Source organism: Papio anubis, chromosome 12 (genome assembly GCF_008728515.1).
Source record: "Papio anubis isolate 15944 chromosome 12, Panubis1.0, whole genome shotgun sequence".
Classification (NCBI taxonomy): domain Eukaryota; kingdom Metazoa; phylum Chordata; class Mammalia; order Primates; family Cercopithecidae; genus Papio; species Papio anubis.
The window spans coordinates 7,842,898-7,870,451 of NC_044987.1; the positions used below are offsets into that span (position 1 = coordinate 7,842,898).

The following is a 27,554-nucleotide window of genomic DNA, read 5'->3' on the forward strand; positions in this document are numbered from 1 at the left end:
CAGGCCCATAAATGTCTGAGGGACTGAAAATACCAAAGCAAGGACTACACTGATCCAACCATTAGGGGTCTCAGGTTCTGTTAGAAGGCAGCACAAAAATAAGTTTGTTGTTCTATAAGAAGAGGTATGGCAGAGTCATGCCCAGGGTGTCGTGAGAACATATGTGAGGTTTCCATGACCACCAGGTTCAAAGAAAGCTTCCTCGAGGATGCAGCCCTATGTCAAATCTCACCACGCAGCACGTGCATGCTTCATCCCCCTAGATAATGTCCACTTTGTGCACTAGGAGATGACAACTCCTTCATTGACTCATTCTGCAATGAGGAGTTAAGAAAAAATTTCTCAACATTTTCTCTTCTCTCCACAAGTCATATACACAACAAAAAGTTGGCTTTCTTGCTGCCATATTCTTTATTTGGTAAATAAGAAAAAGAACTTTATCCTCCGGGAGTCTCAAACAGGCATCTTTAACCAGATTGTCAATACAGTAAAGATGTTTTGAACTGTATGGTTTAACTTCAGTTCAGGCACTCTGTTCATCTTCCATATATCAGCTTGGCTCAGATCCTTATCATATACTTTAGAATCCTGGTAAGGGCACAAAAGCTGTTTATCAAGGCTTTGTTGGAGTCAGGATTTATATCAGGCAGGAACCTTAAAGGTATCAGATTGAGTAGTTTTCCTGTAGCACCTTTCTCCTCTCCCTTACAAAATCCCGTTCATCTTTGTGTGAGTTACGCCAACTGAACCATTAGAACGAATAGGTCCCTCAAGAGACCACATTACTTCTGACATCAGCTGCAAGGGCAAAAGGGTCCCCAAGCCACTGTCAGGTTTGATAATTTGTGAGAAGTACTCTCAGAACTGACTGAAAGCTATTATACTCACAGTTATGGTTTATTGTGGGGAAAGGATTAAAATAAGCCATAGAAAGAAGAACACAGGGAAGGGTCTGGAGAAGTACAGAACACAGAGCTTTGCCCGTCTTCTTCCCTTGGAGTCAGGACATGTTACTTTCCTGGTATCAATGTGTAACAACTCACACCAAGTATCATTAAAGACGGGGCAGCTCACCTGAGCCTCTGTGTTCAGAGTTGTTATTGGGGCCCCACTACAGAGGCAAGCTTGATTGATTGATTGCCCATATGGTTGATCTCAGTCTCTAGTGTGCTGGTGCCTCGTGACCCAAAGCCCCCATCCTAAATCACATTGCTAGACTATCCAAGTGTGAACCAAATCCCCTAGGCAAAGGAAGGCACTAGAGACACTAGCAAAGGTACTGGCAGAAGCCAGACCTCTTTAGAGGAGTATATTCTTTACAACACCACCCTTCAATACCCATCTCCTAGGTACACTCCTTCATGCAGAATCTGTGTCCCCCTCTGAACCCCCATAGTGCTTTATTCAAGCCTCTGCTCACATTGATGATATTATAAATTCCCTGGGGCTAGGGACCACATCAGAATTCTCATTCTGCCTCCAATGCTCAACACATATAGGATTAAACACGTAGTAGGCCTTTCATAAATTTTAGTTGTGTGTGTTTAAAATTTGATAGGGAAGCCCATCTTTGGATTTGCAAGGAGCTTGAATCTTTCTGGCTGCTTTGCTTTTCTTTTCTGGCTGACTTTTGGTTTGTTTTAATGTAATTCTTTTCCTACATTCAAGTTCTGGACATCACACATTGTTAAAGTTTCTACCAGCCTATTTATTCCTTGGCTATATCTTAGCATCCACAAGGGGTCAAAGGACCTTCTTAAATCTGAGCAAGTGCCACATACCTTCTTGGGCATGTCAATGATGTTTATAGGAGAAAATTACTTCCAAGCCCTGGGAGGTATAGAGCCTAAAGCAGCTCTTCTTTGCTTTGAATTGTTTTCTGCATGGAGTGACGTTATTAAAGATAAGTCTTCAGGAGAATTCAACTCACTGAGGATTCGTCACAGGACTTTCACTGGGAAACTCCACGATGGTAGAGACAGAAAATTTCAAACAAAATTATGTCCTGGACAGGAGGGAAGTGGCAGGGAAACCACTGCAAAACACGCGACTGGAGGCACCTGGGCTGTTTTTCCCTGATATCTGTTTGTTGCCCTGTCTTTGTTGGCGTGTGGGTGGATCTGCCATGCTCTGAGCACGGTCAGTAGGAGGAACACTGACAAAAAAGCAATGATCTGTTTGCTGTGAGCTTCTAATTATGTGCCAGCTGTGGTGCGTTCCTCGTGTGTCTGGAATGGTGGCACAGGCCAGGGCCGCAGGGCCAGCTGCACGGATGGGAGTGCTTTGGCAGTGCCATTCTGTGCAGTCCAGCATGGGGTGCATGCGCCAGTGAGGAAGGCCTTCAAGGATGTTGCTGAGACTCCTGTCCTGAGAACTCTCTTCTTTACAAATCAGATAGGGCAAGATTCTTAGACATCAGAATTTCAAGCCAATCGCATCTCAAAATAATTTTTTGTCATGGCATTCACAGTGCTCTTGAGTGATGTGATTTCTAATTTTTCCTCAATAGTGAGCAGATGAGATGATCTCCAATGTCATCAGTTTTTTCGCTTTTCTGCCGGGAGCCAGAGTCTGATAGAAATGATTCTTGGGGCTTCCGAAAAGGCAAATAAATTCCACATTGTATCTATGAGTCAGGCTTTTCTCTTAGGCCCAAATTGGATAAGATGTTAACCACGATAGCGATTAATAGTTTCAGCCTAGCTCCGACTCATTCTGGTGGCTGCAGATGTGTGGAAAGTAAACCCTGGAAAGAAATCAAAGGCCCACCCAAATTCTGGGCCAAATGACCTATGACAACCTCACCTCCCAGCTTACAAAACAGATAATGTGCTGGGATCGGAAAGCACTAAAAAGTGCCTCCAGGAATTAGAGGCAAACCTCAAACTGCAACTTAAATTTCTTTATGTATTGCAGTAGGTTACATTTTGGTGATATTTGGGCTATTCCTGATGCATAATTATAAAGTAGAAAAAAAAATCTTAAATGAATAGAAGACAACCTTTCTCCCAAGCACTGGTACGTTTGGGTCAGTGCATTTGGAGACATGGACGCTAACAGCAACAGAAGTTGCAAGAAAATATGTGGTCGATCCAAGGGCTGAAACAAAACGTAGACTTGCAAGGGAATAAAGCTTCAGGAAGCAGCAGGGTGTTAATTCTTCCTCATAAATCTGGAGTCAGATATAGGCTGAACCTCATTTTCAGGAATATAAGACTTAATCAGACCTACAAAAACAATGAGCAAAAAGAAACGTGACCCTCAGGAAGATGGGCGATGTGTGATGTGAAATCAGGGTTTGCTGAACAGCAGCAGGGGAGCTCTGTGTGTCTGCAGCCTGTCTGCCTACCTGGAGACGTGCTGTGCTCGGGGGCTAAAGGTGTGATGGCGTACATTCGTTGTACATGTTAGCACATCACCAACTGTCTTCATAAAGAAATTCCAATTTGCGTGTTTCAGCATGAGAAAACACTTTTGTGACTCCCATTCCCTGGCTCTCCAAAGGGAGGGTTGCTGATATTCAAAGGGTACCAATTAAGTGGGAGCCACAGTGGATGAAGAGACACACACTTGGCTAATACAGCAAATGGTGTGGAGGTGGAGGTGATCAAATGCATCTCTGTCAACAGGGACATGGCTGCACAGACCTGCAGTGGGCAAACTGGTCTCAGAGCCACCAGTGAATCCAGTCTGCTCTAAATTATTTTAACTTGCACTTGTGTGTGCCTTTTCTGTAATGTGTGGGTGTGTCTATTTCATGCTTCTAAGGGCTCATTAGCTCTGTAAATAAAATACTTAACTGAGGACAGGGAAAACTAAGTCCCCCATTAAAGCAAACTTGCTTCATCCTTATGCCTCTTGCAGGAAGAAGGGTGGTGCTGGGTAACAAATCATTTTGGTTTGAAATAGTTGGAGACGAGCATCTAGGAGACCAGATAAGAGAGCCTGAATGATCCTATTATGAGGATAACAGCAGTGAGAAGAGTCTATGGACAGCCACACACGGACACATTCAGTTGATTTAAAGGTGGTGTAGCAGCCTGAAACGCGGAATTATCTGCTTCAGATTGCTTCAATGCAGACCTTTCACATTATTTTAACATAGCTTGATCTGTGCACCACAGTGAAGTCTACTTGAACAAATCCATGTTAAAGGGAATATATCGTCTGCACACCAAACAGAAACATGAAACAAACACTGTCTGATCCTTGAAGAATAGAAGCACGAGAAAGGAGTCCAGACCAAAACAGAGTAGGTTTTCCATTTCCCCAGTTGCTGCATCCTGAGCCACACTGACCCTTTCCGAATCCACGTCCGCTCATGAAAACATTCCCAGCTTGCAAGCCCAAGGCCATTTCTGAGAGCAGAGCCCTTCCAAAGAAGACCCTTTAGGACCACACATTTGCAACAGTAATATTGTAGCACCACAAGCTTACCTCACGATCTGGTTCTGCCATGATGAGATACAGAGCACTAACTCTGAGTGGTTTTGAACGTGCAAGGAACCTGCTGTCTTCAAATACAGTCCTGCTTCAAGCTTCTCTCAGGATAATCTCAGGTCTGGGAAAGGGAGGAGGCTGCCTTTATGTACAAGCATTTCCAGGGATCTCCTTGTAGGAGCACGTTTATTCTAAAGCTATTATAACTTTCACATGTTTGTGTATTTATTTTCTCCATCACATTTCTCTCCCTGGCGTGTAATCATTGTGAGAGATTCACGTTCAAAGCAAACATACATTGACCCCTTGGCCTTACATTAGTAGATTCTCAGTGTGCACATTTCATACAGCGCTGAGCCAAAGGGAGGAAGGTCTGTTCACACTGTGTGCACACCTAGGATCATCCTGATATGCTGTCAAGTGTGAGAATAACTTGACCCTATTATCCCATTTGGACTCCCTCTTGCTGTGGAATCTGGGACATGTGGCTCATTTTCCTCATCTTAAAAGTGTAAATGCAGAAATACTTGATAAGGAAATAACATTGAATTTTTCAGTTTCCAATATTTATATAGTATAAAGCCAATTAAATCAATTAAATATAAAGACTTAAGAAGCAAATTATCTGTACAGTTTGGAGGGTTAGATGCATTAATATCTGTGTGTCAACCAGTTCTGTGCCAGGAAGGCAATTTCTAAACAATGCTTTACAAATAATGAGATGTTCCAAATGCTCAGCCAAGAGTTTGAACTTGTCATTAGTCCCCTGCCATCTGCTGTGTCAAACCCTCACCTCAAATTGTTTCTCTAAATTTACAACTTCAGGTTGGCACTTTAATAGAAAGGTATTAGGATCCCCTCAGGAAATACTATAGGCCAAGTATACTTCAAAAAAAACAACTAGAAAATACGTATTTTCTGTTACATGTGACCCCTTTCCAACTTCTAAATTTGGGGTAAAAGTCATTCAGGGATGCATTCTGCAATTGCTGAGTCAATTAAGGAGGTTTCCATGTATTGCTTGTAAGGTGTCTTGGTCTTCTTAGAATTAAATGTACCTATTTGCTTGGAGAAAGTGGTTCAAAGAATGCTTTCAGTCATGGCAAGGTTTACCTGATGTCTGGGATGGCTATTCAAAAGATGAGTCGTTGGGTAAAGAGAGAGAGAGAGAGACAGAAAGAGTCAGAGAGATTGACTTAACATATAAGGAGCATAGGCTCCAAGAAAGCTGTGCCCTGCTTGAGTCCAACATTTCTCTGGCCATCACCGTCCTCATGGAACATTACCTTGGTAAAGGCGATCTTACACCAGTGAATAGGTGGGATAATAGTGACCTCAAAATTGAGCCTAAGCCAACAGCTATCAGTGAGCATCACACCGGGTACTTGATACTCACCCAACATCCTGAAAGTAAATATCACTGTCCCCTGTTTTACAGGTGCAGACAGTGAGGCCCATACAAAATAAACAATTTGCTTGAGAACCAAGAGCTAGTAAGTAGCAGTGCCAGGCTTCAACCTCAATCTCCTACGATCCGCAGTCCGTGCTCCTAACTGCTATGCTGGGGTTTAACATCTGTGAAATCTGGATGATAATAATACCCAGGGTGGTATTATTCACATCTATGAAGGCATATGTGGCCATACCCCTTGCCCATAAAGCAACATCTTGGTAATTATGTGATCTTTTTTCTGATTGCTCTAATAAAGGAACAGAGGTTACAAAATGCACGGAGGCCCAGGATGTAGTCATTAGTGACATAAACAATGATGCTCCTCCTTGGCACAGGGAGTGCACTGCTTAAGAAGAAATCATTTCAAGAGCTTTCACATTCAGCTGCTATGCTAAGTTAGTTTTGCATCCAGGCAGTTAGACAATGAATGCATCTGGCACTAACACCTTCCTAAGTGCCTGCCTGTCCAATCCCTGCTTAGCTGGCTCTTAACAGCCACACTAAAATCGAAACACTAAGAGATGACTGTCACCGAGCCACCTGTAGAATACAGGGATGCAAAAGGATAAGTCCCTCATTTAATTGTAAATGTGAGCTCCTTGCAGTCCAATTCAGAGGCCTGTCACTTAGAAATGTTAATGCTATTTATTGTAGCATGCATGGGATAATGGCATTTCTCAACATCTGTTTTCATTAAAATTTCCAAGTTGCCTTTGTGTTCCATTCTGTGGGCGCCACTTGGTAATGATGCTGTTCATACTTATGAAGCAGGAGGATGGAAAGTGGCAAGTGGGAACCCAAACAAAATATTATTAATGAATATTTGCAGCTGCTGGTGGGACTTGGTGAGAAGCTGCCAACACTGGTGACAGAATTCATCTCGTAAAATGTACCTATGATAAATATCGACCAGAGTGATTAGCAAGGGTTGTTCATTCATGAACAGCTTCCAGGTGAGCCAGCAATGTGATTTCCAGCAGTAAGGGGAGGATTTTTTTGCTTTTGCAAGGCAACCAGAGGTTTAAGATCATAACATGGCTATTAATGCCATACTCTTGGATTTATTTTGGTACCTTGAAATAGTCTGGAAGAAAAAGAAAAGAGGCAGAGTGCTTGTGTGGTTAGAGAAATAACTGTGGACAGACTATGCACATCCTTCCAGGCTCAGGACAAAACTCACTTCCTCCCAACAGCCTTTCTTGGCAAATCCAGTCTTCTGGAACCCTGCCTCTACATCCCCATCGCACTTGTCTGACTCTGTTACACTCTCTCAGAATTTAACCAGAGTTTGCCTTTTAATGATAAAGGTTTTCACATGTGTATTTCCTTGTTTCCTATATATACTGTAAGCTCTTCAAACGGACCCATTCTTACCTCCCCTCTTCCTATTTTGACCACACTATAGTCCCTATGCTTGGTCCCTGGCACCTAGTAGGTTCTCACTAACTATTTCTTGATGAATGACAATGTAAATGAACACGTGAACATTGGGAAGTAGGTTTCCCAATGCAAAGGGTCAATCTATAAGCCAAGGATTTTAAGTAACTCCAGGGCAGGTAAGAAGGTAGTTTGGGGCACAAGACCACCCTGAGGCCCTTGAAATCACAGAGGTAGCCTACTCTACCTCTGAGCTGGATTCTCAATGCCTATGGAATCTAGTGGGTGAACCTTGGTCAAAAAGATCTTTTTAATCAACTAGGATTGATTAGCAAAAGTTATTGATTCATGAAGGGCATACCCGCAAATTGATTCTTTTTCACATCTATTTCCTTGTTTTGTAACTTTTACCCTTTACCTTTGATGAAAAGCAGAAAAACCCTCTTGGCTTTGCCATTAGCACCCATGACAGATCCTGTTGATCCACCACTGATTTTAGCCCAAACTGGGCTAGACACTCCGCAGGAGCTCAGGCTCTCCTCCTCCTGCTTCCACCTTGCTACTTCCCACCTTGGAGCCTTCGCCAGCACCGTGGAAGTCCCCTCAGCCTTCACACAAGTATTCCGCAGGGGTCCAGAAGTTACTGCTCAGGGAACACTTGCAGGGACAGACAGACAAGCCCTCCAGCCTCCTGTCCTTCAGGGATAAATTTGGGAGGCATTCTGTAGACTTCCTAAGAGGTCCAGAGGAATCACAGCAGTGGCCTCTGTACCATCTCTCCTACTGGCTTCTCCTGGTTTCCCATCTCACTGTCCTCTCTCCTTCAGATCTGCTTCCTGGGATTCCCTCCCAATCTACCACCACCACTTTCAGGGGAACCCAACTATTCAGTCTGGCTAAGCTCTGGTCTTAAAAACATAAAAATTAAACAAAAACTCTCAGAACTGAGACACCTAGATGGGGATGCATTTCCAAGCTGGCACATTCAAAGGTTGTGCACTCTTTCCAGAAGCTGCCATTGATCCAGGAATTCTTAAGCGTGACTGCAGAGCCTATGTGCAAGACTAGGACAGGGATGCAGACCTAAGGAGGCACCATTCCCAGGTCTGATGAGGGCAGATCTGTGCCCAGCAGGGTGCTCCCTTCATGTTTGCTGCTTTGACACCTGGCTTGCTTCCTGCTCCCCTGGTCCTGCTGTTTACCAATCACATTGGACAACCACACTCATTTTTAGAATTCCATATTATTTTATACTGCCACATTCTAAGAAGTCCAGATCCCCCTATTCAATGACTTCCAAGATAATTTTGTAGGAGAGACCAAGGCTTGATGTAGGGAAAGTCACCCCAGATGAGGCCAGGAAACCTGCCTTTCAGACCTCTCCTCCCTGCCACTACCTGGGGCACCGCAAGCAGGTCACATCACCTTGCTAGCATCACTTCTCAGCTCAGAATAGGGAAAGGAATGTACCTTCCGGGGGGGGACGTTGGGATTAACTTGATTAATGCAGGTTAACCTGCATGTTAAAGCACTCAGTAAACTGAGTCATAAACAGCATGCGTGATGAAGAATTGGATGAATAACCTCTTTTTGAAAGTACTGCCCTTTAACAAATATTTACCATATGTCATGCACTCTACTAAATGCTTCACATACTTTATTTTACTTAATGCTCATAATAATCCTTTGAGGTAAGTCATATTATCCCCATTTACAGATGAAAAACTGTGTCAGAGAAGATAAGTCACATTGCTCCCAAGGTCACAAATCAGCTAAGATTGAATCCAAGTCATTCTAATTCCAAAACCCAATGCTCTTACCATTGTGTAATTTATTGGAATGTTATCCAGTGGCAATCAGATGACAAGGCAGTGCCCTCTCCTCTTTCAGAGTAGCTCAGATAAAGACAGGAAGAAAATTGCCCCTCTCTGCTGCCTGTCATTTGAAGATCTCCTTCCCACACCTGGAACCCTTTCACTTAGGCAGGTGCAAGCCAAAGTACATGACACACCTAAACTTACATACCCAAAAGATTGTTATCAACTTTAAGGCAGTCACTTTGGGATATGCCCACCTATGTAATGGTGCAGCCATACATTTATATGGTTTTAGAAATCCTTTAGAATTATTTTCAAAACAGGTTCAAATGAATATCCTCTAAAGTGCATTACTGTTTTTCTCACCCCTAGAAGAGACAATATTATAATTCTCTAAGGTAATCTAAATTGCCCCCAGAAAATGTAATAAAATATTTTAATTAGCCAGGCCCGGTGGCTCATACCTGTATTCCCAGCACTTTGGGAGCCCAAGGTGGACGAATCATGAGGTCAGGAGTTCAAGACCAGCTGGCCAATTTAGAGAAACCCCGTCTCTACTAAAAATACAAAAATCAGTCGGGCATGGTGGCATGCACCTATAGCCCCAGCTACGTGGAAGACTGAGGCAAAAGAATCACCTGAACCTGGGAGGCAGAGATTGCAGTGAACCAAGACCGTGCCACTGCACGCCAGGCTGGGTTGCAGAGTGAGACTCCATCTTAAAAAAAAAAAAATCTGAATCTGGGAAGACTTCCATATCGATTCTTCACGTTTGGGGGCTCTGAGGAGTGGATGTCATTTTGTTCTTCTCTATTATTTATCTAAACACCAAGCAGTAAAACAGGAAAATACAGACTAAATTAAAGGCTGCTTGGGTGGGGAGCACCCCAAAAACAGACTAAGGAAAGCCCTCTGCCCACTGTAATCCCAGCAGCCTGAAAAGGGAGGGGACTGACCACTGCTACGCTGCCTCATTTTCAACATTGCAGCAAAGAAGCTGAGGAATAAGGTCTTCCCTCTGCAGGAGAGACTCTGGAGTCCGAAATTAAACGTCCTAATGACAACATTTGTTTTGGGGGAGAGCACTTTAAGCATCTTGCTAGATACCCATCTGTTGCCCAGCCTAAACTGTTGACTCCTGTCTTACAGCTACATTCCTCGAGGTGAGTAGAAACGGTACTCTCAGGTTGAAACCCCGTAGGCTTCCACCTTGCCACAGACCAGAACACAGAACTCTGGAGGAGAGCCAGCTTCTGTGTGGAGTCATTCCTCCCAACACCTCCAACATGTATTTCCCAAAACATCTTAGCCGTGAAAGTTCAAAGCAGAAATAATTTCCACGCAGAACGTGGAAGTTCAAAGCAGGCCGAGAGGAAGCTGAAAGCAGAAATAACGTTTGAAAAAATTGGGGAAGGTTCACAGGAGAGAAAGAATGATGCTCTGAAGGCCAGAGAGACAAAAAGACCCATTTAATAAAGAGCAATAAAAGAATAGCTGATGATTGGCTACATGGTCATATGGGGGGAGGGAAATCAAGGAAGTAGGTAATCATGATGAGGAAACCAGTTTTACCTCTGTGACTAGTAATTCATTTATTCTCCATTCATTCAATCTGCAAGCAGTTACTGAGCATCGGCATTTTTCCAGACAGACAGTTGGGTGCTAGGTATATAAAGGTGATCCAAACCAGGCAGAGTTCTGTCCCGTGTGTGCACTATTAGCAAGAAAAGCAGGTGATAACTTAATGACCACACAGACAGAGGTTTCACAAATACCGTGGGGAAGACATCCCACAGCTGGAGGCAAATGTAATGGGGTGGGGAGTATCCAAGGAAACCTATCTGATGGGTGACTAGGAGCTAACCAGGCCGAGAGGAGGGACCAGCACTCGAAAAATTCTGCCGGAAGGGGAGTGACTAGAAAAGTTTGAACCCAACTGGGAAAAATCCAAAAGAAAGATTCTCCTTGACATGATATTCCTCAAGAGGGTTGCAGAATCCCCCCTTGGAGAGAGAAGGACAACCTGATTCACCGCATCAACTCAGTGGCCTTGTGTGACCTTGGGCAAGATACTTAATCCCTCTGTGCCCCAGGTTTTTTATCTGTGAAATGCGGGTAGTAAAACTACCTACCTCATTGGGTTGCTGTGGGGATTAAACATGTAAAAATACATAAAGTGCTTGACCCAAGGGAATCAAAGGGACCAATAAGCCTGGATGGTGGAAAAAAATCACATTTTATTTTCAGTAACTTCTAACAGGAATGCAGCATTCCCTTTCCTTGTAAGTATAGACAATAAACCCAGTGGTAACAGCCGTGGCCTGTGATTTTTGTCACCAATTAAAATCTCAGGTGTATTCAGACCATGTGAATGTTTTTGCAGAAATCTCAAAACGTTATTTATGCTCATCACTAGTTGGAATTACCGTAGTTATTAAACCTTTGCTAGATCTCATTATTCATTGTATTAATAAAGAAGAAGGCACATTACCATACCACACATTTGTTTTTTAATATTTTTATGATTGTATTTCAGTGTAATAACTTGCTTTTGTAATCCTAGGTATTTTGATTTATATTCATATTTTGAAACATTATTCTGAGAAGCGGGTCATAGCATCGCCAGGCTGTCAAAGTTTAAAATTCCTGTTCGAGGTCAAGTGCACAGACTAAAAGCATAATTCCAAGGGGCATTTGTGCCCAAGCGCTTCATTTTCACTGGTCTACATACAGCCACATTACCTGTAGCCACTGGATGGTGGAAAGTACCCTAGACTGGGTCAGGCACCCATATTTATAATTGGAAATCACTATGAAAGGAAAATAAATCTCAGGACCCCTAAATCTCTAAGCCAAAGGGAAAATTCAAGCTGGGAACTTCATCAGTCAATCCTGTCTCCATTTTATTCCTAAATAAGATAACTACAAAGATTTAAAAAAGCTACATACCTCCCTCACAATTTTCCACTAGGAAATTCCTTGTGGGCCCCAAGATCTTTACTCTAAAATGGTTCCATTGAATTTTACCCCCGACAGTGTAAATCAACAGCTTGTCTTCACAGGTGCGGGACAAAAGACAGAACTCTAGGTCATCCCTCTGCTCACCTGAGATAAATGCATATCTGATTGCTTCCTCTCATGTAAAAATGCAGATTTACTGAGCTAGACCAAGGCATAAATGGCTATTCCTCTACCCCCTCTCACATATAAATTGTGTATTCAGCGAAAGGCTGATCGAAGACTCAAAAGAAAGCAACCGTTTGTCTCTTACTTACCCACACCTTTAAAAAATGTCTCCCTCTCTTCCTAACATCATCCCTTTCCCCATTAAATACTGAAGCCCTCAACATCATCTTTGGAAAAAGCCACAGACCCACTCCTGGGCATGCGCCCTTAAATAAACTTTATGGATCGATTGAGACCTGTCTCAGATAGCCACAGCTAGATGTGAGACTTTAGGGGAGTTGTTTACCCTCCCTGAACTTGAGTGTCCTCATAATGAATCTTAGGTAAATAATCCCTAGCTGCTTCACGGAGCTGTTGTGAGTATGAAATGAGCTCATTTCTGTGAACGCACCTGGCACAGGTAGGCGCTCTGTAAACCTTTTCTGAATAGGATTCAAGGCTGAGAGCTCTTCAGTCCATTTGCATATATAGACATCAGCTTGCAGGATGAGAATGCTTGTTTGTCTGCCTCCTGCTGGGATGCTTGGGGACAGCTCTGACAGCTAGGTGCCAGGAGGAAACCTGTGCTTCCATTTCCAGCCCTGTCCCCATGGGCGAGCCACACTGAACCAAAGAGTTCACAAGGATCAGCATGAAAAGGGAAAACAATTTGTTCAGGGGCCCTAGAGTCAGACACTCAGAATGCTAGGCTTGTGGGGTTTTTCAGCTTTAATCAGCATCAAGTTGATCTTATTTTGAGAGATGCTAACGAATCCAGAACAATCTACAGGTAGCTCCAGCAAGACACCCCCTGGCTCTTCACCTGGTCCCTGCCCACCTGTCCCCAACTCCTGGAGTGTGCTTGGCACCAGGGTGCCTGGTCTGCTCCTTCAGACCCGCCTGCCAGCTTGAGCCCCCTACTTCACCTGGGGCACTGGAGCAGCAGAAAGCGTGTTTTCCTTTCAGCCTTATCAGATTGGTCGTTGTTTCTTTCCCCCCTCTTCTTTTATTGTGTTCTATCTTTCTGAAGATTAATTTATTGTGGCTGAAAAGATGGCAGAGAGAGAAGCCTGGAGACTGATTTCCCCCTATTTATCCAAGGCCCCAGCCTGGTGCTAGCAGTGACAAACCATGTCCCCCACTGCAGGGACCCACCAATGAGACCATCCAGGCTCTGGAGTTAAATGGATTCTGCTCTCTGAGGAGCGCAGAGCACTTTAGAAACATGAGCTCATTTAGAGTCCATTCTGACCAGGATTCAAAGTGCCCCAGGGTCTCCTAGGACACACATGTCTAACACAGCTGCATTCCTGCTGAGGCCATTCCGTCTGCCTAGAGTCAGAAAAAATGGAGGCATAAAGCCCAGGTTAGATGAGCCTGTAATGAAAAGCAAAGGCCCTGGAGGTTAGATGAGCAACTTTCAATTGCACCCCCACTTGTCCTCCAGGCTTTGGTTTATCCCTTAGCTGAAGTATAACGCTTTCATTTCAAAGCAGCAAAAGACATCAAGTATATGAGTACCTAGCACCAGTCCTTCTAAATGGTAGATAATCAATGTTAGTTGAATCCAGAATGGTTAGTGTGAGGCAGGCCCATGGGCTCAGGGTTTGCTGAGTTGCCTCATTGTAAGCGGAGCTACTGAAATTAGGGGAAGTTCTAGAGCACTCACCAAGGCTCCTTCTCCTTCCCATACAACAGATAATAAGCATAGTTATGTTTGAGAACATACTACGTGGCCAGTCTATGTGCTTTATATAATAGTAATACCATTAGCCAACACGTCCAGGGCCCTTAATATGTCTCAGCGTTCCAACACTTCATGTGTACTAGGCAATTCCATAAGATAGTTATTCTTATCATACCCACATTACACTTAAAAAAAAACTGAGGGACAGAGATATCAAGGGGCTTGCCCAAGGTTACAGATTACGAAAGCATTGTAATATGTCATTCTCTCATTAACTCTGCTTTTGCTTCCCATCGTTGCTGTAACAACTTACCACAGATGTGGTGACTCACAACAACACTAATTGACTATCTTACAGTTCTGGAGGTGAGAAGTCCAAAATGCATTTAACTGGGATGAAATCAAGGTGTCCATAAGGCTCTGGTTCCTACTGGAAACTCTAGGGAGAATTTGCTTCCATGCCTCTTCCAGCTTCCAGAGGCTGCCTGGATTCCTTGGCATATGTCCCCTACCTCCATCTTCCAAGCCAATTAGGGCTGGTGGGATCTTTTGCACCTTGCATCATTCTGACCTGAACTCTGCTGTCTCTCTCCTCCACTTATAAGGACTCTCGTGATTACATCGGGCCACTGAGATGGCCCAGGATACTCTCCTCATCTCAATTTCAGCTGATCAGCAACCTCAATTCCATCTGCACCTTAATTCCCATTTGCCATGTAACATAACACATTCACACATTCATGGACGTCTTAGGAGGGAGTGCATTATTCTGCCTACCTCACCCTATAAGATGGAAATAATGATGTCTCCCCTTTTATAAATGAGGGAGCCAGGGACCCTAATGGTTAAATAATTTTTACCCAGGTCACACATATTAAATGTCACTTCTCCTGAAAACTACAGGGTCCCAGGTTAAAAAGCAAGAATATCCAAAAATGGCCAGATAAGCCCTTTCCAAAGGCAGGGATGTTGGTTGGAAGTTGCATATATATATGTATATGAACCAACCAGGTTCATTTCTGTTCAAATTAATGTATTGAGTGTTCCCCATGGGTTAGGCATTGGACCAGGACAGGAGAGTAGGGGATACATCCCTTGCCATTGCCATCTAATACATGTCTAAAACATGTGTATATATATTATATATATGTAGTATATATAATATATATATACTGTGTCTATCCATTGACCCATGAAAATCTAATATTCTATCAGCTTTACAATGGTGAGAAGCACTGCTGGGGCGTGTCCCCCTGCCAGCTTCTTCAGCCCTAACAAAAGTTAGAGAAGGCTTGTCTAGGAAAACCCCTCTGACATTGCTTGCTTATCTGTCCCTGAGAATTGAAGAAACAACATTTCTCATATCCACTAAAACCTCCCGATAATGAACTCTGCGATAAGGGGACTCCATTCATAGTGAAGCCACAAATCATTCCGGTGCATCAACCCTTGCAGTCCCAAGAGAGATAAAGAGGGAATGTTTTGGAGTTGTTTAGAAACATTGTGTGTGCCCGTGGTGTCTCAGAGCTAGTAAGCTCGAAACACACCCGTCCAGCACCTTGGGGGCACGCCAGGTCCAGGAGATATACAACCTTTAATCCTCATGAAAACTCAAGGGAGCTGTCAACCTCTCTTATCCACAGTTTCCGCACCTGGAAAAGGGGGATACGTATCCTCTCCACAGCTACAACAGCCAGTAAGTGACAAAAGGAGGATTCAAACCCAGGGCTGTTTGGCCTCACTCCAGCTCGGGCCTCTGCGTCCTGCCTCTAGCCTGCTGCTCTGCCTGATGAGACTCTGCTTGTGCCTTGTCCTCCCTGAGGACATATCTCCCACCATATCTCCCACCTGTCCAGACCCTCCCATCCGTCCTTGCAGGCCCGAATCCACACCCTACCACCTGCCTGCTATGCAGCCTGCCCCAGCTGCTTTAAGTTTTTCTGCTCCCTCCTTCAACAACATTTTATACCTCTTATCATGTGTTTGTATTTTCCTCTGTTCTTGGGTTTTATTCATTTCTCCAGGATAGATTGTAAACTCCTCTGGGTCAGAATCCACACCTTAAACAGTTATTCCACTTGGGATCATCACAGAAGCTGCCATTTAGCACTAGCTGCACAGATCCTCTATGCGTGTATCTTTTCCTGCAAGAACAGGTTGGCTTACTTTATCTTCAGACCTTCATGGTTACTTTTGTTTCAAAGGCTTGCTACAAAGTTTCATTCAGAAAGTTCAGGAGCAGGCCTTGCCACTCCGCAACTCTGGGTTAACCCTGAAACTCAGCTGTCTGCCTCCCTCTGCAGCTTTCTCTCTAAACTATGTGCTAGCTGAAATCATGCTCATCAAGAAAGTGTTCACGTGAGCAAAATGAATGGGGCAGGGGTTTTGTCTGTTCTGTTCACTGGTGTACCCGCAGGACTTAGGATAGTGCCCGGCACCTGGTAGGTGCTCTAAAAATCTTCCACCAACAAATGAGAGAATGAATGACAGTTGTTGAAAGCCCTTCACATTTCAGATGACTATCTTAATGAGCTGTTCATTAAACGAACAACCTAATTAGTCATAATCAAGTGGAACCCAGGTGTCCTGGACCCTGATCAAGTTGGAAAGTCCAACTCCGAATGTTTGGGGGGGGTCGGGAAAATGGTATTCTTAAATACTCTCCCTGGATAATTCTGATGCTCACCAAATTTCAAGAGCCACTGTCTTACAGAGAATTGTTATCGGTTGTGAGTCTGGCAAAAGGCTGTAAGTACGTTGACAGATTATCTGCAGGTACATTCCTCTTGACGGGCCTAGGGGTTGACCTCAGTGACGCCTGTAGCCTCTGCTCACCAACGTGTATGTGAGTGTTCCTGCCTCCTCTAGTGTCTTGCAAAGTCTGGCCTGAGCCCCGCCCAAAGCACCTAATGCCATCGTACCTGCGGAGGAGATGGCCGACATGCTCTTACTTGGGGTGGCTGCATCCATCTAATTGGGAAGCTGCCTGGAAGAACCATCTATCACTCCTGCCAGTGACAAATGGCAGGAAGGAGCAGCCTCCCACACAATGGCCCTGCCCACTCCCGCGCCTCCACACCTCATTATGCCTGAGAAATTAATATTCATGTTGTTTTGTCTTGACAAGCAGGGCAGAGTGATGTCAGGTAGTTGCTCCCCTTGTCCTCCTTCTGCATGTTCCCCTGAGCGGCTCTGGTAGGGCTGGACCTCTGCTGGGAAAGCCTTAGCACCTCTCAGCTGGGGACAGAACAGTACCTCCTGGGAGATGCTCTCAGGGGCTTGGCTGAGCCTGGCTCACTGGCCCATCACCTCAGGCTGCCCAGCATGCTAGGGACCCAGATTCTTTGCACCCTCTGATGTCATCTCTACAGGTCTTGCATCTCTACCCTCTTTTCACTGGACTGGTTGGGGTCCAGATACCTAAAGCTACACACATGTCTCCAACATGCACATGTCTGCCACCTTCCTCCCCAACTGCCTCTACCCCTAGCAGCTTGGCCCACCAACCAAGTTCATTTCTGTTCAAATTAATGTATTGAGTATTCCCCACGGGTTAGGCATTGGACCAGGACAGCAGTGTAGTGGATACATCCCTCCATTGCCATCTAATACATGTCTCATGTCTAAGGAAGTCAGACAACTGTAAAAATTTCTACAGAATTTGAAAACCAGAGACCAAGCTGCAGGTAGAGGCTGACCTGAAATCAACAATTACAATAACTTTTTGGAGTCTACACAGTGGGGAGAAGACAGAGTGTTTGCAGGAGAATATCTGTCAATCAATAAGGATGTGTCTTTCTGTAGTATTTTCTAAGCCTTCAGATAAGTTTAATGTTCCCTCCTCCCAACACACACATACACACACACACACTACTACTACTACTACATAATTTCTGCTTTAAACAGCATACATAGTAAAGAGGAATGGTTAACATTTTATTGAAACTCTATAGCATTCTAGGTGTATACATGTTTTTATTTAATATATGCAACAATTCCATAAAAGAGATGTTATCATAAGTAGTGAGGAAACAGGCTCAGAGAGGTTACGGAAGGTGCCTAAAGCCACACAGCTAGTAAATGGCAGAGGCCGGATTCAAGTTCCTTCTGCATTACGTGAAAGTCTATTGAGCCTCTTCTATTCTGCCACACTGCCTGCCTAAAATCACTTACTGTCTTCACTCTTCCCATTCCTAAGTCACTGTTTGCCTTATTGATGGGCCAGAAGCAATTGCAAAGAGCTATCCTATAATTTGTGCCTTTCCTTCCCCTGGCTATGAAAACACTTCGTCTGGCACGCAGCTGGCTTCTCCCCTGGTTGTGCAGTGTCCGTGGCCCTAGACACTTAGACTCACCTCACAAGCTGATCTTTGACAGATGTTCTTGCCCTGTTGAGAGAGCCACCGTGCCAGTTGTCTGCTAAGTCAAGGCATCCTCGAAAGGTTCCTAATACTCTAATCAAGATTGATCTGTACTTCTGTGGAGCATGGCCACTTCCTTAATCAGCTTGGGCTCATTTGAGCGTCTCCTCCTGCTGAAGCCTCTGATTCGAGAGCTGAGTGGCTCAGCCAGAGCCAAGCAGAAGGGGTGCCAAGATCTAGAGCTTCCCTGCCGTGGGTTGTAGTGGGTCCACATAATGACCCCGTCAACCTTCAGACCAGGGTGGGGTTGGGGCAGCCAGAGTGCCAGAATCACCTCTAGATATGGGTCCATCACCTGTTTATTCCAACTGCCCTACAAATACTATCATTAGCTGGTGTGTCAGGACATGAACAAGTTAGGGAAGCCCGGTGGAGCTCCCTGACCCCTCTGGGATCTGGCATTGAGTCTGATTGCTCTTCTGAATGTCATTTTACAAGAGTCATTTTGCAGCTACTGGAAGGATGAGAAAGCAAGGCATCCCCTTCTGGGCATGGGACAGGGAGTACTGAGCAGGGGTTCCAACCACAGGACACCAGAGGACTGGGGATGCTAATGCCTGATTGGTGGGAGAAATGGGAAGGTAGAGGCCTGAGGGTATTGCTAAACCATCCCCTTCTGTCCCCCAAAATGAGGAAGCTGAAGCCCTCAGTCACTCGCATTCCATGGCCAGCATGCCAGCTAAGTCACCATCAGCTTCTGTTGACTCACTGTCGTCGTCATCATCACCACCATTGCCTATGGTTTGCTGCATTTCCCTTGGAAACTCATTCTGACTCAGGCAAATCCTTGTTTCCTTCCTTTTCAGTTGACAGATGCAAAAGTAAACATCCTCAACAGAGTGAGCTGTTTATCCCCTCTGCCTCCTCTGGTCTTAGATGATCTGTTTTATACACTTGGCTTTTTTGCTATTTAACCATGGTCCAGCTGCTTAATTTTTTTCTCTTTCTTATTAATTTTAATAGTGTTGGCTTTTCCTCATTTGTTCTTTTTCTCCCTGCAGACCTACAAGTGCATGCTCTTTACCTTAGCTCTATTTTTAATGCAACAGGTTCTTCCTTCCCTAAAGTAACATGTTTCCTTTAAATGCCCATGATATCTACATTTGCTTAACAAGGCTCTGCTCAGCTGTTCCTCTGAGGTGCTGAGTCTATGATTAGAAGCAGTGCTGTGCTAATGCCATTTCCGGGTGCCTTTTCAATAAGTCACTTATTTATCTTCCCTGCGTTTGTTTCCTGAACAATTATTGATTGTGGTCAGCCTCCTGTGGCTTTCAGAGTGGTTTCAGTCTGTAACAACATGGAGACCAGGCGTTGGTGCTAAGAAGAGCCTTAGATTTTGCTTTCATATAGCCACTGGCCTCCCTGCTAGGGTGCAGATAGGGTGGGTGAAAAGGAGGAGATTAAGTAGTATCCTTGGAACTTTGTGAGCACATGGGAGATTCCTGGGTTAGAGATTTGTACTCCGGTCTGGCCTCAAAATTCAGCCTGAGAGATTATAAAATGGAAACATAGCCAGGATTTTATTTCTCCACAGTGAGTCTCTAACTTTAAAATTCTAAGCAGTTGTAACGTAACTCAGAATTGAGGCAGTGAATCCAAACACAGAGAGATCAAACCTGCCATCAGCCCACTCCTAAATAATATTGCCCATTGTAATACTATTGGCTTGTCAAACAATGGACTCTTCACTCAACTTCAGGAAATGTAAACTCAGAAAGAACTCTTCCCCTAAAAGGAGAAAAACAGTTCACCTATTGTCTGTGCAACTTTAGGATAATTGAGCTGACATGCATTTGGATTATAATGAATAAATACTGTCCTTATCTGTTATTTACCTATTTTCTAATTTTAACATGTAGCACTAGTGATAATTACTGGCATTCCATATTTATACAAAACTAACTCTTTCTTAAGACTCCAATAGGGCAATTATCTTTATACGGTATATGCCGTTTTTCTATAAATGTTGAAAATTCAATAATTATCACTAGAGCTAGCAATAACATTTTGAATACAAATAAATAACAAGGAAAGAGGTTATTTATTCATTAATATTCAAAAGACACACTAATTCCTCTTAATCTGTAGTGGATGAACTCAGCTCTGGGCCTATAAGAACTTTACTTAAGCCAGTTAAAACTGTCATCGTGCGGTTTTTGCTTAGTAAGAGTCAATAAGAGCTGCCGCAAAGGGAAAAGAGAACAAAGAATATACCTCATAATAAAAATAATAGCTCTGCCAGGCGCCGTAGCTCACGCCTGTAATCCCAGCACTTTGGGAGACTGAGGCAGGCGGATCACAAGGTCAGGAGATCGAGACCATCCTGGCTAACACGGTAAAACCCGTCTCTACTAAAAACATACAAAAAACTAGCTGGGCGAGGTGGCGGGTGCCTGTAGTCCCAGCTACTCGGGAGGCTGAGGCAGGAGAACGGCGTGAACCCGGGAGGTGGAGTTTGCAGTGAGCTGAGATAGCACCACAGCACTCCAGCCTGGGCGGCAGAGGGAGACTGTGTCTCAAAAATAATAATAATAATAATAATAATAGCTCACATTTATGAAATGCTACTACATGCCAAGTACTGTGTGCTTTCAAAAATTGTCCCATTCATCCCCTCCACACCTCACAAAATAGCCGCTATCCTTCCCCGTGTTACAGAGAAATAAGATGAGGGTTTAGAGAAGTTAGTTGTGTGCCTCAGGTCACACAGTGGGAGAAGTGAGAGTTAGAACAGAATCAGGGTGTGTCTCTTTCAATAGGCTTGTCCCTTCCTTCCACGTGGAATCTTAAGTAGACCCAAGTCATCTCTTGATGCCCCCATCCTTAACTCAATCCAGAAATATCGTGTGCTAAAGGTTGTTATGGAAATGAACTTGTAAAAGCTCATTGCTCCTCATGGACCTGGAAAATAAAGACAAAACTGCTAGCCAGGTGTCTTTTGTCATCTGTTTTTAAATAAGTCAATGCTATAAGAGACTTTTTTTTCTTTTAAAGTTTTACATCCAAAAGAATGGATCAACAAGTTTAGGTGTTTTGCATGTCAGTGATGAACCCTCTAAACTTAGGGTACAACTGCAAGAAGGTGACCTAAAGGAACCCACTTTTTAATTTCTTTTTCTTTCTTCTTTTCTCTCAGCTTTTAAGTTTTGGGGCACGTGGGCAGGATGTGCAGGTTTGTTACATAGGTATATGTGCCATGGTGATTTGCTACACAGATCAACCTATCACCATCACCCAGGTATTAAGCTCAGCATCCATTAGCTATTCTTCCTAGTGCTCTCCCTCCCCCAACCCCCACCCCCATCAGGCCCCAGTGTGTGTTGTTCCCCTCCCTGTGTCCATGTGTTCTCACTGTTCAGCTCCTACTTAGAAGTGAGAACATGCAGTGTTTTGTTTTCTGTTCCTGTGTTAGTTTACTGAGGATAATGGCCTCCAGCTCCATCCATGTCCCTGCAAAAGACATGATCTCATTCCTTTTTGTGGCTGCATAGTAGTCCATGGTGTATGTGTACCACATTTTCTTTATCCAGTCTATCATTGATGGGCATTTGGGTAGATTCCGTGTCTTTGCTATTGTGAATAATGCTGCAATGAGCCTATATGGTGCATGTATCTTTATAATACAATGATTTATATTCCTTTGGGTATATACCCAGTAATGGGATTGCTGGGTCAGATGGTGTTTCTGCCTGTAGGTCTTTGAGACCACAATGGTTGAACTAATTTACACAATGGTGTAATTTACACTCCTACCAATAGTGTAAAAGCACTCCTTTTTCTCCATAGCCTTGCCAGCATCTGTTGTTTTTTGACTTTTTAATTAAAAAAAGAAAAAAAAGCCATCCTGACTGGCGTAAGATAGTATGTCACTGTGGTTTTTATTTGCATTTATCTAATGATCAGTGATGTTGAGCTTTTTATCATACATTTGTTGGCCACATGTATGTCTTCTTTTGAGAAGTGTCTGTTCATGTCCTTTGCCAACTTTTTAATGGGTTTTTTTTTTTCTTGTAAATTTGAGTTCCTTGTAGACTCTGGATATTAGACCTTTGTCAGTTGAATAGACTGCAAAAATTTTCTCCCATTCTGCAGGTTGTCTGTTTACTCTGACGATAGTTTCTTTCACTGTACAGAAGCTCTTTAGTTTAATTAGATCCCATTTGTCAATTTTTGCTTTTGTTGCAATTGCTTTTGGCGTTTTCATCATGAAACCCTTGCCTATGCCTATGATCTGAAAAGTATTGCCTAGATTTTCTTCTAGGGTTTTTAGAGTTTCGAGTATCCCACTTTTTTTTTGTTTTGTTTTGTTTTTTTTTTTTTTTTGGCCTTTGTTTCATCACTTTGTAGATTCTGAATAAGAAGCTTTAAGGGCACTATTCGCTTATTCATATTTGAGACCTCTTTGCTTGAAATTCATCACATATGTGAACCTCGATACCAATTATCTGTGCTCCTGGGTCCTAATGACTAAATGGTTAATGTTAGTCAAAATGGTTATGAAGATATCAAGCTCTAAATAAACAGGGGAATTCATTCTTCAGTAATTCTTTGTGCAGAATCCCCACTCAATGAAGTGGATGTCAGGTGGACAAAATCTCAAGGTAATATTTTGGTCCAAAATATTTATAACTTTTTAACCAAAAACATCATCTTGGCAGTGCAAATGTGTGATAAGGAGCTTAGTGAGGGACTACCCCAGGAGAAGCAAACTACGAGGATCCAAGGTCCCACCAATTCATTTGTTTCATACACAGGTGGGAGAGGTGCTTTGCACTAATGAACATGTTTTTAATGATTTGGAAGTGAATTCCAAAGCCTTATTAATGCCCCAGTCACAAAGGAAAACAAGACTGCAAATGCCTTCATCTTCATGCGTCCCAAGTATCTGAAGGCACAGTCCTTGAGTCAAGTTATTATCAGCTCAAACGAGTTGCTGAATTATTTTCACTAAATTTTTTCTACCTCCCTAAATAAAGCCTTGCAGTTATTACAAGGAGACACGAGCCCTATTTCAATGATGGAAGTCAGTTTCTGAGTCTAAACTGGAGAAAACAGGACTTGACACATAGTGAGCTGTGGCTAATGAAATGGAGAAACAGGCATTATTGCCTTGATCTGCACATTATGTTCTGCAGTGTGGTCTCACCTGGGCTGTGAACAGAAGCCCAGCACCCTCCAATGAGAGCCCAGCTTCCTGGTCACAGCAGAGGTGCGCAGATTCCCACAGGCCACTTCCTTTAGATGGAGCCATGTTCTTGGGCGAGTAAATGGGAAATGGAGAAACAGAGCTCGACCTAGAAATTGTATCACTGTGGAAGCTGATTGAAATGCATTGCTTGATTGCCTGAGCTTTGGTCTCAGTGAAAGAATGACAGAGCCACTCATCCCAGCAAAAGGACCTTGACGCCCAGTATGGTACTGTATGGACAGAGGCCCAAAGTCAGGGCGGACTAAGAAAGTCTAGTTACTAACCATTGCCTGGCATCTGAAATCTAGAGCTTGGAATCTAGTTGTCAAATTGTTGTTAGCATTTGTGAAGGTGTCTACTGTGTGCCAGACATCGTGTGGAGTACTGGAGATGCAGAATTGACTCATGTGTATTTGTCTTGCCTTCCTTGGGAAAGATGCTCAGCGTGCACCATTCTGTTCACTGGACAATATTAATTGGGGAGTGGTGTCGGAGTTCAAGAAGTGCTATCATTGAATCTGAATAAATCCTGAGAGGAGCTCTGTCTGCCTAAACCACCAATGGTTAGTCTGGAGAGCATACTTCATTTTCCCCCAGTCCTTCCCGTTATCATCACCAGCCACATCTACAAAACAATAGTAATGAGTGCCTGCCATATACACAGCGCTATCCTAAGAGCCCCAAAGTTCCAAAGTAAGGAAAGCAATGATCCTTTGGCCTTCCTCTTCTTATGATCACAATGGAAAGAATGGGTTAAATAGTAGCAAATGGCAAACAGTTGCCTTAATGGGCAGAATCTATTCTATCTGATCATCAGAATAAATGATTCTTAATGCAGATCAAGTTTGAAGATTCTTTTATCCTGAAAAGTGCCGTAACCTGCTCATCTTTACCACCAACAATAGAAAGTCTGCAGTATATCAATACCAGTGCTGGGGGAGGGGGAGGGTTGGATTCAGAGATGGTCTCTTAACTGTAAATTAATGTTTGAGGGCTTGGTCTGATTTATCTTAGAAGTTTATTGCTGGCTGGGTGCAGTGGTTCACGCCTGTAATCCCAGCACTTTAGGAGGCCAAGGCAGGTGGATCACCTGAGATCAGGAGTTTGAGACTAGCCTGGCCAATATAGTGAAACCCCCATCTCTACTAAAGGTACAAAAATCATCTGGGTATGGTGGCAGGTACCTGTAATCCCAGTCATTCGGGAGGCTGAAGTAGAATAATCTCTTGAACCCAGGAGGCAGAGGTTGCAGTGAGCTGAGATCATGACATTCCACACCGGCCTGGGTGACAAGAGCAAAACTCCATCTCCAAAGCAAAAAAAAAGAAGAAGTTCATTGCTAATGTTGGATGCTGCAAAAGAAGGGTCAGCTGTAGCTGGCACCGTCCCTGTCCAATGCACTGGTTCCTATTCATTACTCACACATTTGTCTGGTTCATCAACAGCTATGTGCTAGACACTTTTCATGGTTCTAGGGACGCAGCAATTAACCAAAATTCAGACACAGCCCCCTACCCTCTTGGAGCTTACAGGCCAGCAACCACATGGAGAATTCAGACAAGGACCTCATAGCTCCGTAACAGTCACTTGGTTCTGGGTCAAAGTTCTCTCTGAATAAAGAGGATGAAAGAGGGTGGGAAGGATATAGAGACACCTCCTGGAAAAGAGAAGAATTCTCAGCTGGAGGAAAGAGGCAATGGTGAACTCTCAGGTGGAGCAACAAAACATGGAGTTGCTAGCTGGCTGCTTAAGAGTCTGGCTGCTGCAGGAGCTTAGAAGGGGATGTAAACACTCTTATTTGGCCCTCAGCAGGGCCACCAGGTGCCCAGGGGTGTAGCCAGGGAAGGCAGACACCCTGGGTGGCCAAGAGAATGAAGCAGATGGGGTTTGTCAGACGGGCTGCAAGGCTCATTAACATACTACCTCCTTTCTGCACACACTCCAATGGGCACACACACACCCACAGCTGTCAGGGAGAGAGCCAGGGGCTTGAGGGCCTTAAGACAACCTCCAGAAAAACCATCACATTCTCAGGGTTGTAGCCAGGACTGCAACCAAAGCTGGAAGCTGCTCTCTGTTGCTCGGCCTCCCTGATTAATTTGGTGTTTCAGACTCAGTAGTCCATGAGGTCTTCATCTCTTCCCATTACTCCTCCAAGCAGATGCCCATTTTATGAGTCATCCCTGCACCTTTCCTTGGGAAGCAATTTCCCTCCTCCACATAAACACCTCTGGCTGCAAGCAGCCTCTAAAATGTCAGGGATGCCCAGGTGTAGAGCCTGAGCACAGAGATGATCTCCAGTCTTATTGTTTTTCCTTGCAGTTCCATACTTCCATTTATGGATGTTTGCAAGCTACTTAACCTAACGAGAGGAGCATGTTACAGCTTGGAAACATGTGGAAATCAGAGATTCTGGAGGGATCCAAAGGGACTTGGGAGTTTACATAAAATATTTTTAAAGTGCTGACCAGAAAGAAGGCCTCCCAGCAAGTCCTTGTAGGTCTGCAGAAAGCTAATATATGGTAATCAGGGCAGTGTGAAGCTGCTGTAAGTTTCGACAACATAACAGGGGACTTATCACTGCTTTCCGCTGTTGCTGCATATTCCTGGGATCCTCGCTTGCTGGAGAGGCGTGAATAGAAGATTTATTTTGTATTGTTAGACTGTCAAGGCATTCTAGAGCAACAACTTCCAAATGATAACTTTCCAAGCTTACGGAAGTTGCGAATTATATGCTTTTAGTCCAGTGTGAGCAAGGGGCTGACAGCGCTCCCCCTCCCCATCATCCTTCACTTCGCTGCTCCAGTGCCCTGCATGGTCAGTGACTCAACACACTGCCTATCCCAAACCAAACGGGGCCATCATTAACAATGAGAGACATCTATTTCGAGCCATGAAACAAGCTGAGGCAAATGACATGTAATCAAAGAGAGATAACTTTTTCACACCTAGACCCCCAGAGCCCCCAGGACAACCTGGTTTGCCAAAATTCAGACCATCTCAAGTTAACTGACTGTGAGAAAAGATTCTGGAGATTTGGTGGGGAAGGGAAAGAGGGAGACGCAAGGAGACAAGAGACAGTATCAGGAGGGTTTGTCTCTAATCCCACTTTAACTGGCCACATAGATCTTGGAGAGGGCAAATCTCTTCTCTAGAGGCAGGGATGATAGCAAAGCCCCAACCTCTAAGCAGCTAGTGACCTCTGTGAGTCCTCTAACCTCTACAGTTAGCATACAGAGATTGAATTAATGAATTAGTTAAAGCTCTCAAATAAAGTTACTGGTCTAAAGACAAAGGAATGAGGCTATTTAATTTGTTCTTGTTGCTTCTCCCTTCTTCGCATTTGCTATTACTTATAACCCTTATTATTCTACCTGGCACTGCAGTTACTTAAGTGCCTGTCTCCCCTATCTCCCTGACAGATTCTAAGATCCTTTGGGGGCACAGTCAGTTCCTTGTCTGTCTTCTGTGTCACCCAACATACACTGCACTTAGTAGGCACCTAAATAAATGGTCATTGGATTGAATTAGGGTCCCTCTTATTAACAAGACCTATGGCTTTATAATGCCCCTCCCAGAGCATGGAGGAGATTCCATCTTCTCTTCAGACTCCTGCCCAATTTCATTTGCTCCTAGGGCATGTGAGTCAGAGCTTGTTTTCAAGATTGGGTGACCCTCATCTGCTCTGCCACCCCTTAATGAAGGTTCTGCTGAAGCCAAAGGCTCCATGTTGTGAGACTCTGTTATTGTAGGGTTGCTCATGACTGCTGAACAACTAGCCATGCATGTGGGTTTATTATTAGAGGCCTGTACACAAGGGCTGGCTCCTTGCCTGTTTTTTTTTTTTTTTTCCCTAAGGCAAAGAAAACAGAATAGTTGCATTTGTTTTTTGGGGGGGAAAGAAAAGAACAAGAGATTTTGCAAACAGTTATGAATAAAGCAGAATCAGTCCATTCTGGAACCTCCCGACCTTGACAGTGGCCTTCTCATGCTATATAAACATTTG

The 27,554-nt window shown here is 43.9% G+C and overlaps 1 protein-coding gene across 3 annotated transcripts in view; it reads left to right on the forward strand.

Annotated features, from left to right (window-relative positions):
* The window catches only part of LOC116269804 (kin of IRRE-like protein 3), a 619,860-nt gene that overhangs the window by 166,045 nt on the left and 426,261 nt on the right, over positions 1-27,554 (forward strand). The gene's annotated exons all lie outside the window — the stretch shown is intronic.